The sequence below is a fragment of the Nannospalax galili genome, unplaced genomic scaffold (assembly GCF_000622305.1).
Source record: "Nannospalax galili isolate Female #2095 unplaced genomic scaffold, S.galili_v1.0 scaffold412, whole genome shotgun sequence".
Classification (NCBI taxonomy): domain Eukaryota; kingdom Metazoa; phylum Chordata; class Mammalia; order Rodentia; family Spalacidae; genus Nannospalax; species Nannospalax galili.
Genome location: NW_008331547.1, coordinates 1,140,834 through 1,152,626, shown reverse-complemented (window position 1 = coordinate 1,152,626; position 11,793 = coordinate 1,140,834). Strand labels below are relative to the sequence as shown.

The following is an 11,793-nucleotide window of genomic DNA, read 5'->3' as shown; positions in this document are numbered from 1 at the left end:
ACAGAGGTTTAACATCCAGAATATATAAAGAACTCAAAAAACAAAGAATCAAGAAAGGAAGTAATCCAATTAAAAGATAGGCCAAGGAGCTGAACAGAGAGTTCTCAAAAGAAGAAATAAGGTGGCTAAGAAGCATCTTAAAAGGTGTTCAACATCACTAGCAATTAGGAAATGCAAATTAGAACCACTTTAAGATTTCATATTACCCAAATCAGACTGGCTAAGATCAAGAGAACAAATGATACCAAAAATTGGAGAGGATCTGGGTTAAGGGGAATGCTCATTCACCGCTGGTGGGGCTGCAAACTTGTACAACCCCTATGGAAAGTAGTGTGGAGAACTCTTAAAAAACTACAAATGAACCTACCAATAAATTGGTTTATCTGGGCCAACTGTGTGGTCTTAAACACCCAAAAGGAAAGTATAACCAAAGATTAAAGAGTCCATGTGTATAGCTAAAGTCTATATAACGAGAAACAATGCTGGTCAGGAGCTACCTTCCTTTGAGTTGTTGGCCAGGGTGGCCCAGGAGATGCCAGACAGTAACCCAGCACAGAACTGGGAAAATGAACAGCAGATCTCAATCTTACGTAAAGGAATATTGACCACTGATTGCTGCTCTATGAGGAAGAGCTGATCTTCCTAAAACAAGGAACTCTAGATAGGCCGACTAGACTCAGCAGACAGACAAGCACTGGAGAACAGCTGGGGGTGCCGACAACACAGTGGACAGTTACGGGGATGACAGAGTATATGGGCTCCAGTGGGGTGGGGGGGAGCTGTGGGAGGGTGCCATTTGGGAAGTGGGTGTATAGATGAATAAGATTATTTGGGATGTTCTGTATGTATACACACAAAAAAATTAACAAATAAAAAAATGTATTTTATATATATATATAAGCTTCCCAGGAAGCAGTATGTTCTGTTGTCAATATAGGGACTAGCAGGTAAACTCTAGTAATAGGTGGACTGCAGCACGTAATTCTGCCCTTGATAAAACTGGGTATAAACTTCAGACTCCTTAAGGGAACTCAAAGCTTTTCCAGAATTTTAAGGCCCAAAGAAACAGTGATTTTTGTAGAAGGCATTTCAAGGGAGTAGATTGGTTGAAATCGTCTTGCAAACTTGCAAAATAAGACCCAAGAAGAGAGCTCTGGGAAGCACGTTTGCGTTTCACCCCATCTTCAGCTGTTATGCTTCTGCTGCTCAGCCAGACCCCAGGATACTCCATTTTTTAATGACCAATGGAATTAAATAGAACGTCTAATCAACTCAGTTTTTCTTGTCTTACAGTGTATAGCACTAACTAGCATAATGACTGCATTAGCAGTTGTGAACCACTCTTGAAAATCCCTATTTAGTAAAACCACATTAAGCAAAATATAGTCTGATGAGCACCCTGATCTAATTTTTATACAAGATTAACATATTGAGCTATCATCTCTAATTTTAAAATCATGTTCTCTCTATTTAGACCTGTAAAATAATATCCAGGTAATTGGACATACATTATAAGATGTGTCTAGCTTCATTCCCCTTTGATTTGGGCTAGCGATGGTTCCCAAATGATTCTCCAGTTCACATCTTAAAACACAAAGCAGAATTCTGGAGAAAATTCTATTTCCTTTTTTCTCTAAGAAGTTGGAGCAACGAACAAAGACCCCTTTGGTGTTGATTCTTTCCCCTTGGCATCTTCTCTTCCCGGTGAAATGGTTTGGTTTGCATGCTAAGAGCTGGCATGTCACTGGGTGAGGGGCAATGAAAGAACCAGCCTCCCACCTCCAACCAAACTACTCCCAGGACAGTCTTCTCAAATGGTGAGCACTAGAGAAGCAAGGGTGAAGGTTACTGGGCAACTCCTCCGTGCCCCTAGAGGACTACTCCAGTAAGTCCCTGGGTATGAAGAAACACATCTCCATGCAGTTTACTCAAGCCAAAATGGTGACTCCACCCTGCAGACTCCAGGGGAGCTGCCCAGGCAGATCTGAAGAGGAAAGGCCAGATGACGGCTAGATTAGACTGACAGTATGCAGTTGACCGCCAACATCCAATGGCTGTGCATGCACCTAGGCACATCTTCATGATGGGTAGAAATCAAGGCTTCCTGCAGTCCTGTTCCACGTTGAATTTTTTTTAATAAAGTGAGGTTATCTATGGAAATAGAAGAGATTTCAATGGATAATCAATGGAAACATAGTTATACTCCATAAGTTTTTATTATTATGTAAACAGTTTCTCTATTCCATCCTTTCAGTAGATCAAGAGTAATCGCCTTTCTTCTCAGTTTGAACGTCTTATTTATTATTTGTTTGTTTGCTTGAGACAGGCTCACTATGTAGCCTTGGCTGGCCTGGAACTTGCTATGTAGACCAAGCTGGCCTCAAACTCACAGAGATCTGCTTGCCTCTGCCTGCCTAGTGGTGAGATTAAAGGTGTGCACCACCATGCCAGGCCTTGAATTCTTCATATACTGTGACCCTTCCTTCCTTCTGTCACCACACTGATGCCCCTTCCCTGTCCTGGAGCTCACCTCTTAGTCCACTCTTCCTGAATTTGCATCCAGGTGCAGCCTCAGAGTGTGATAGAAATCCTTCATCCAAATGCAAATCTTTTCTGCAAGATCAAAATTCCTTTGCTGGGGGACTGTGGAGGCCAGCCTCTAGGAGGATTTGCATGTCTTCTGGTAAGACAGGCCCAGCCCTGGGCTACAGTAAGGAAGGGACAAAGAGATCATTTACCAAATCAAATTGACAAACAAATGTGATACAAATGTGCTCTATTAACTGTCTACAGTTTCTTAAAACAGGAAGAGACTAGAATTTAGAATGCGGAAATGCATCGGACTAAACAGGGTTAAAAAGACAATGAAAGGAATTTTAATGTATTACAACCCAACTAGAGGTACAGGCTGCATAATTACAGTCTCCAAGACTGTAACCCAGTTGAAGCTGGTTTGATAGAGTCACCTTCTGATATGAGAGAAAAGGACTATATTCCAAAATTAGGATTTTATAAAAGTTGAACCTAAAGGTAGCTTAGTGATGAGGAATATTCAAGCTAATATTGGAATTTTTAAAAATTTCCAAGTGTTGTACCTCACCCACTGGACCCCAAAAAGACCACCGAGGACCCAACACACCAAAATGCAAAAGCAAAGGTTTATGGTTTATTCAGGCTTAAGCTCGGCCTCTCAGACCTCACCAACTCAACGGATCCATGCTGAGAGCCCAGAGTAAGGGAGAGTGGAGCCTTTTATAGGTTTTAGACAAAGAGAGGAGGGGGATACCGAAGATACATTTTGGTTGGTTCAAGGAGCCCGCGCGTGCCAACATAATTTTAAACTGATTGGATGTATAGGATGCAGCCCTGGAAGTTTCTTATTGGTAGGTGCTATTCTCAGGGCTGTGGAATGTGCTGACTGTTGTCTGTGGGGCCAGGAGTCTCCGTTTTTACCTTATAGGGCAGTTTTCATGCCCAGGCTTGCTTAATCTATAGTTTCCTAGAAGGGGGGAATAGCAGGTGGGGGTCAGGGCATGCCAGGGCATGTCTAGGCATGTCTAAAGCAGCAGCCAAGCATTTTACAGAAGCTAAAAGAGCAATTAGTGGGGGTCTGGAGGGATTGGGGGGTAACGGGTAAATGAAGAGGGTCTCAGGATCCTACACAAGCAAATTTTTTTTATTTATTATTTTTATGTGTATTGCCTATTTGTGTGTAAGTGCACCCTTGTCATGCAGTGTCTACAGAGGTCAGAAGAGGGTGTCAGATCCCCTGGAACTGGAGTTAGGACAGTTGTTAGCTGCCATGTGGGTGCTGGGAATTGAACCCAGGTCCTCTGCAAGAGCAGTCAGTACTCCTGACCGCTGAGCCATATTTCCATCTCCCAAGAAAATATTTTAAAGTTACTTGCTAATACTATACATGACAATATTTTCCAGGTTAAGAAAATAGGCTGAGCATGATAGCGCATGCCTATATTCCAGCCTGGGGAGGCTGAGGCAGGGGGATTATGAGTTCAAAGGGAATCTGCATTACATAGCAAGACCTTGTCTCAAAAAAGTGAAAATTGGCTGGAGAAATGGCTTAGCAGTTAAAAGCACTGGCTGCTCTTGCAGAGGACCTGGGTTCAATTCCTAGCACCCACATGGTGGCTAACAACCACCTGTAACCCCAATTCCAGGGGACCTGACACCCTCTTCTGACCTCTGTGGGCATTGTATGACATGGGTGCACTTACATACATGCAGGCAATACACTCATACATATAATAAAAATAATTTTTTTAAAGGGAAAACAAACAACAAAACAGAAAACATGAGCTGGGGGAATGGCTCTCGGTAAAGTGCTTGCTGCCGAAGTGTGGCGACCTGACTTCAGGTCCCCAGCACCCACACAAAAAGCTGGGCTTTCTAGCCTGTAATCCTAGTGCTGGAGAGGAAAGGACTGAAGGAACCCTGTGGCTTGCTGGCCAGCCAGCCTGAGAATGGGGTGTTCCAGGTTCAGTGAGAGATGCTATCTCAAAAAAAAATAAAACTTTCCTTGAAGTTTGCAGTCACCTAAGGCAGGGGACATCTTCCTGACAAACACCTTCCCCAGTACTTGATACTTGACCATTGAACCATTGACCAGAGTTAGAGTTTAAGCTACACAATCTGAGAGACCCTATTTGGAATCATTCACTGTGAAGACTGCCACTGACTAATCACACCCATCTTTTATTCTCTCTCTTTTCTGTCTCCCCTTTCCCCCATCCAGAAAGCAGGACAGAGTGGAGGCCCTATTCATAGCTAAGTGTAATTATAAAAATCTCTTATCACCAAAGACTAGAAAGGCTTATCTTCATGAAAAGAAAAGAGAAGCCTTGCCCCACCCACACCTCCCTAACCTTCTCCATCCCAGCAGTAAAGTCGGCATTGTTTGTATCACCGGGACAGAGCAGTGACACCTTCACACTGTGTCTCAATGTTGCCTCCCATGAAGAACAGGGCAGTTTTCCTTTTCCTCTTTAGTCTTTTCCAGAGGCATTTGAAGCTCAAAATTCAATTATATTCCAGGCTGGAGAGATGCTCAGAGGTTAAGGGCACATATTGCTCTTGCAGAGGGCCAGAGTTCAGGTCCCAACACCCAGGTCAGGTGGCTCACAATGACCTATAACTCCAGCCCCAGGGGATCTAACACTCTGTTCTGGCCTAGGTGGTTCTTATGCTCATGTGCACATGTATGTGCACACACACACACACGTATACACATAATAAAAAATAAAGTAGAAGGGCTGGAGAGATGGCTCAGCAGTTAAGAGCACTGACTGCTCTTGCAGAGGACCCAGGTTCGATTCCCAGCACCCACATGGCGACTACAAACAGTCCAGGGGAATCCGAAGCCCTCTTCTGACCTCTGCGGCATTGCACAACTCAGGTGCACTCACATACATGCAGGCAATCCACTCATACACATAAAATAAAAATAAAAATAAAATATTTAGAAAAATAAAATATGTCTTTAAAAATGCTTTTTCTTTTCTTTTCTGTGTATATTTTGACTGCATGTATGTAAGTTCACCACATGAGTGCAATGCCCGCAGAGGCCAGAGGAGAACACTTATTCCCTGGAACTGAAGTCATGGATGGTTATGAGCTGCTGTGTGGGTGGTGGGAGCCAAACCCAGGCCCTCTACAAGAGTACTCAGTGCTCTTTACTGCGGAGCCATCTCTCCAGCCCCTCTTTTTTTTCAAATTTTTTATTTATTATTTTTATTATTTTATGTGTATGAGTGTATTGCCTGCATGTATGTGAGTGCACCCGTGTTGTGCAATGCCACAGAAGTCAGAAGAGGGCTTCAGATTCCCCTGGAACTGGAGTCAAGGACAGTTCGTAGCCACCATGTGGGTGCTGGGAATCGAACCTGGGTCCTCTGCAAGAGCAGTCAGTGCTCTTAACCTCAGAGCCATCTCTCCAGCCCCGGCCCCTCTTTAAAAAAAAGAATTAGATTCCAAGGTTTAGTGACACTGTTGTATGTATGGTCTCTTTAGGACCCACCAAACTCAGTATCAGGTATGTACAAAAGATTCAATGAAAGTTCTTCCCCTTCTCACCCTTATCCTTAAAGCTTCCTGAAGGATGTAGGCTATCTCATCAGCTTCTCCACCAAGAAAGCACCTAGCATTTACAAGCCCCTGGGTTGCTGCCTTGTCCTTTTATGAATGACTGAAACCTCATTCATTCATCCTGGTGCCCACTACCATTTCTTACATTCATTCCTCAGGTCACTCCATACACCTTTATGTGATGTCCTTTAGGTGGAGTGTCCTATAGACTGCCCCATGTGAGGTTCACAGATAGTTTCGTGGTTAAAAGAGACCATTCAGGAATGGCCTTGAGCAAGTTCCTTAAATGTTGTCCAGTTTCCTCATCTGGAAATCAATATAATTACAGCATCTGTTTCACAGGGTGGTTGTGGGGAATAAATGGGGTAGACCCTCAGAAATGCTCAGGACAGCATCTACCACACATTAACTGACTCTGCTTGCTCAGGGATTGGTATTGTTACTTGATTTTTTAGCCATAGGTCCTAAAGTCTATATGCATTTTGAGTATATGTGACTGCTTTAATTTGCCAAGAATGCTAGAATTCAGCATTTTCATCCAATTCTCAAAAGAGAGATGAGGCCAGGAAAAGGTTGTGTGGAGTGAACTAGATCCGGAGGAGTACAAGACAGAAATCCTCCCCTCAACAACCTCATAGTCTAACAGAGGTGATGGGAAAAAAGGAGGAGCCCAGGATGCAGCAGGGACACGGAGCGGCCACCTACAGAGAGTGATACAGCAAAGTTTCCAAGGGCAGGTGGCACTTCATCTGAGTCTGGATTATGACACAGAGAAGTGACTATTCAGGACATGACTGTGAATGCTCAGCCCTAAATGGAACATCTCTACCATCCCCTCGACCCCAGGCTCAGGGAACATGGTGGAAGAGGAGGCAGAAAGAATGTAAACACCAGAGGGTGGGGGGCGTGATGGGAAGTGCTGTCTTCCGGATACAACATGGCTAACACACTCAGGAACTCACGGCAGCTATGGTTACTTGCCCAAGAGCTGTACAAGATCAAGCCAGGCAAAGCATTGACACATATGAGGTAAATGATCTCTGGCCTCCATCAGCACCCAAATATATGTGGCATACACTTACGTAGACAAACCCCACTTACACAGACAAACATGAATGCATATAAATCTTTTTTTTTTAATTTCCCAAAACTCATAAGGAGCCACACCATCACCATGACCCAAAAGAAAGCAATCTTGAGCAAAATAAAAATTATAAAATAAATATTTTTAAAGTGGTAGTCATTACGGATGCGTGCAGCTTGTAGATTGGCCGGGGTTTTCCCTCCTCTTTCAAACAAAGCAGTAAATTTAAAAACTGCAACAGGGGCATTCCTGTGACAACAGACGTGCTCCCATCTCTACTGTCCAGTGTGGACTCTCAACCAGCTGTGCGCATATGAGACGTGCAAATGCCATGGAGGATGTGGATTTTGCATAATTTAATTAGTCACATGTCAACTTATTCTTCCCTCCTCCTCTTCCCTTCTTTTTGGTGGTGGTGGGAACCTAAGCCAGGGTCCTATGCATGCCAGGCAAGCACTCTACCTCTGACCGGCATCCCCAGCCCTATGAGTCCTTCTTTGCACAAGGGGTTTACAATTCCTGCAGATACAAGTAAATGTATTTCCTAACACACATGAGTCAATAGCTGTGACTATCCACAAATACCAGCTATGGTCACTGATTCACACGGCAGAACTTGGAAAATCCAGTAAGGAGAAAAAAGGAGACAAATTTGAAAGCTACCGTATTATGAAAAACCATTCTAACTGGACTACAATTTGCTCAGCAGCCCTGCTGGAAGGAGCTTGGGTATTCCATGCACATGTTCCATCAAGGGCATCTGTGATCATTTTGGCAGTGGGGACTGGCTTTTACATATTCTGAAGCTAAAGATAATCGATTTTGCAGCTTCCTAATGATCTTCCTGAGGAGTTATTATTTCTGATGGCAATTAATCAAAATTAAAGCCGACTGCATAGAACGAAGCAAATTCGAGCACCCAACTTCAGTCGGGAACACCTGCACATTGAGATCAATCACGGCTCTGCTGCAGTATGACAAGTATATCAATATCACGGAGAAAAGAGAGGGTAACGTTTTCCACCAGAGCCCCAAATGTATTTCCAGTAATCAAAGTTCTGAGCCTGACTCTATACAGAACAAAACCACATGAAACCCATTGCTACCTCAGTATCAGATGACACTGAGATCAAAATATTTTCATCCCAATAGTTTAGGTAGTATGTGGTACAATGTATCAAATGTCAGTAGGAACCCAAAAGAAGATTGGTCAGTGAAGTGTTTTTGTTTACCCTGATACTACCAGAAAGTAGCTAAGAATTTACTTCCTAGATAATCCTGAATAATATAAAATCAAAATGTGATTTTGTGTCTTTCCCAAACTTTTTATTCTATACTAAATATCTTGATTATTTCAACAAACCCCACTACTTTGGAGAACCAGAACTATAATATAGTAACAACTTAGACACTGTACAGTCGCTGCTGGCTTTTGGAAACTGTTTTTAAATTCTCTAAGCACCAGTTGCTCTGTTTGTAAGTTACAGATGCCAGCATTTCCTGCAGTATAGTAGTGTTGTGAAGAGTCAACGAGGTAATGTAAGGATGTGTTTTCCAACTAACAGTAGTTATTTGGATAACAGGAATGGTGGTGGCATCATTCACTGGGTATTTTTTAGGTGCTCACCTCTTTACTTCTGTTGTCTCAGCTTCATAGAAAGTCTAGGAGATGAGTATCTCTTAATTTCAAATTCAAAATTTTGTATTTTCTGTGTATGAGTGTTTGGCCTGCATGTAAGTGCACCATCTGTGTGCAATGCCTGCAGAGGCCAGAAGAGGCCATCAGATCCTCTGGACCTGGAGTTACGAATGATTGTTAGCCATCATGTGGGTGTTGGGAAATGACCTCAGGTCCTCTTGCAGAAGTAGCCAGTGCTCTTAACCACTGAGCCATCTCTCCAGCCCTGATCACTTCATTTTTTGAGAGGAGGAATCTGAGGTGCAGAGGGACGCAGTACCTTTAATCATTAGAATCAGGATTCTAGCCTGTTACATTTAAAAACTACTGCTTTTAACAACATCCTAAACCGCACAAGGCGGCAAGGGTTACATTTCATTATGGGAGGCTGAGAAAGAAAGATCCTGAATTTGAGGCCAGCTGGAATTCCATAGACAGTTCCAAGGTAACTTGGGCCATATAGCAAGACCCCACTTTAAAAACCAACAAACCTGGCATAGTGGCTCATGCCTGCAATCCGAGACAGAGGCAAGGCAGATCAGCAGTTCAAGTCCCAGGCTCTGCTACATGAGGAATCTGAGGTTAGCCTGGACTATAAGACCCCCATCAAAAAAACAAGGCAAAACACACATGCACTCTGTCTCTCAAACATACATAATAAACACATGAATAAATAAATTACTGGTGTATTCTTACCACAAAAAAATGATCAGTACCTGAGATGATACATATATTAGCTTGACTAATATCACATTGTATACATATATTGAAATGTGTTTTCAATACCATAAACATAATTTTTATTTGTCAATTTAAGAAAAAATATAAAGGACCAAGGAGTGTTTAAATGCAAAGAATTTGGAGGCTACATTGTACAATCTTGCCCAGACTCCTTTTTATACTGAGTAACAGGGACAATTACTCATTAAAGTTTTTATTTGTTTATTTTTACATGCATGTGTGGCTGGGTATGCCAGGAGAGTGCCAGAAAAGGGTGTTGGATCCCCTGGAAGCAGGTGGTTGTATGCTGTCACGTGGGTACTGGGACTAAAGCATCCAGCACTCTTAACTGCCCAGTCCTCTCTCCAGTCCCACATTACTGTTTAAACAAAATCAGTCCTACAGCTCACCCACCACCAGCTGAGGAACTTATGTGAACAAATGAGATCACTAATCACCATTTATTTTTAAATATCTTTAACTTAAAGAAAGTGATGGGGCTGGAGAGATGGCTCAGCAGTCAAGAGCAATGGCTGCTCTTGCAGAGGCCCCATGATTTGGTTCCCAGCACCCACATGGCAGCTAATAACTGTACCTACATGGTATTGCACACATGGGTGCACTTACATACATGCAAGCAAAACACTCATAAGATAAAAGAAATAAATAAACTAGAGCAAGTGGGTAAACACAGGAAAAATTGCAAATGTATTTATAGAGTGCTTTTTAAAGAAACATTGTCTACAAATAAGTAGACATGAACAAGATAGGGATAAATTGTGTGTTTATTTAACACATTTGTTGAGTTTCTAGTCTGTGCCCTCCCTATGTTGAGTTACAGTGTAAGAATACAACAGGGAAGAGGCGGGAAGAGGGAGCAAGGAAAAGAGAGGGAGGGAAAGAGCAGGGACGGCAAGAGAGAAGGAAGGAAGGGAAGGGAGAACACGGTCGGTCTTGGCTTACCAGCATTTCCTTAAGAGTGCAGCTGAGCCAGTGGTCAATCTGGGACAACAGAGAAGGAGCTTTAAGAAGTCCCTGGACGGGCTGGAGAGATGGCTCAGTGGTTAAGAGCATTGGCTGCTGTTGCAGAAGACCCAGGTTCGACTCCCAGCACCCACATGGTGGCTAACAACTGTCTATAACTCCATGTCCAGGGGATCTGACATCCTCTTGTGACCTCCATGGGCATTGCACAACATGGGTGCACCTACCCTCATGCAGGCATTACATTCATACACATAAAATAAAAATAATAAAATATTTAAGAAAAAAGAAGTCCCTAGAATTATAAAATAGGGCAAAGCATCTCACAGACACGTTGCCTGTAAATCAAAATCTAAAAGGCTTTTTTGTTTTGTTTTGTTTTTTGTCTTTTTGAGACAGGGTCTCCCTGTAGCCCCAGCTAACCTGGAACTTGCTATGTAGACCAGGCTGGCCTGGAACTCGAAGAGATCCACCTACCTCTGCCTCCAGAGTGCTGGGATTAAAGGCGAGTGCCACCATACCCAGTTTAGGAGAATGGTGAAGTGATCACATTAACATATTTAACTGATTACTGACTGAAGGAGGAGAAAAATGTTGAAGGTAGAGGACTTGGAAGGGAGGTAGGGAGGAGTCACTTACATGGTTCCATCCCAGGTAACACATGATGGCAGTGGGACCTTGGGAGGGAGTGGGGCTGAGGTCAGGGGCTCCTCATATTATGGTCAATTAGCGTTATTTGGTAACTGGTTGGAAGAAAGACGAAGGGAGAGGAAGGAGGATGCTGTTTTGTTTGGTTTCTTTGAGAAAGAGCCATCCAGGCAAGGATTCAAGTGTAGGTAGTTGACTGAGAAGAGGGACTACTGCAATTCTGTTAGGAATGGGAAGTGGTCTGAGAGGAAAGGCAGCGAATAGAGTCATCAGCTCTGCACTGGGAACATCTGGAAACATCCCGTAGAGAAATCCTGGAAATGGTATAAAACATGCCTCAGAGCTGTCTCACCCAAGGGAGTAAGGGACTGGGAAGAACACTAATTCCCAAGAGTCGCTAGCTGATGGGCTTAACATCCCAGCGTTTCCAGCCAGTCTTCTGGCTTCCTAAAGGGGCCTCAGGCCTGGCACAGTGGTGCACGCCTTTAATCCTAGCACTTGGGATGCAGAGGTAGGTGGATCTCTGTGAGAGGTCCTCAAGAAAAAAATAGATGATGATGACGATGAAGATGAGGAA

At 43.2% G+C, this 11,793-nt stretch overlaps 1 long non-coding RNA gene across 1 annotated transcript in view; it reads right to left on the bottom strand.

Moving 5' to 3' along the window:
* Positions 1-942: 942 nt before the first annotated feature.
* LOC108490484 overlaps positions 943-11,793 on the bottom strand; it is a 32,040-nt gene continuing 21,189 nt past the window's right edge. Inside the window, exons 2-3 of the long non-coding RNA XR_001872298.2 lie at positions 2,531-2,705; positions 943-2,151 (exon numbers count right to left, since the gene is read on the bottom strand). This is a non-coding gene — a long non-coding RNA (uncharacterized LOC108490484). The remainder of the gene's footprint in view (positions 2,152-2,530; positions 2,706-11,793) is intronic.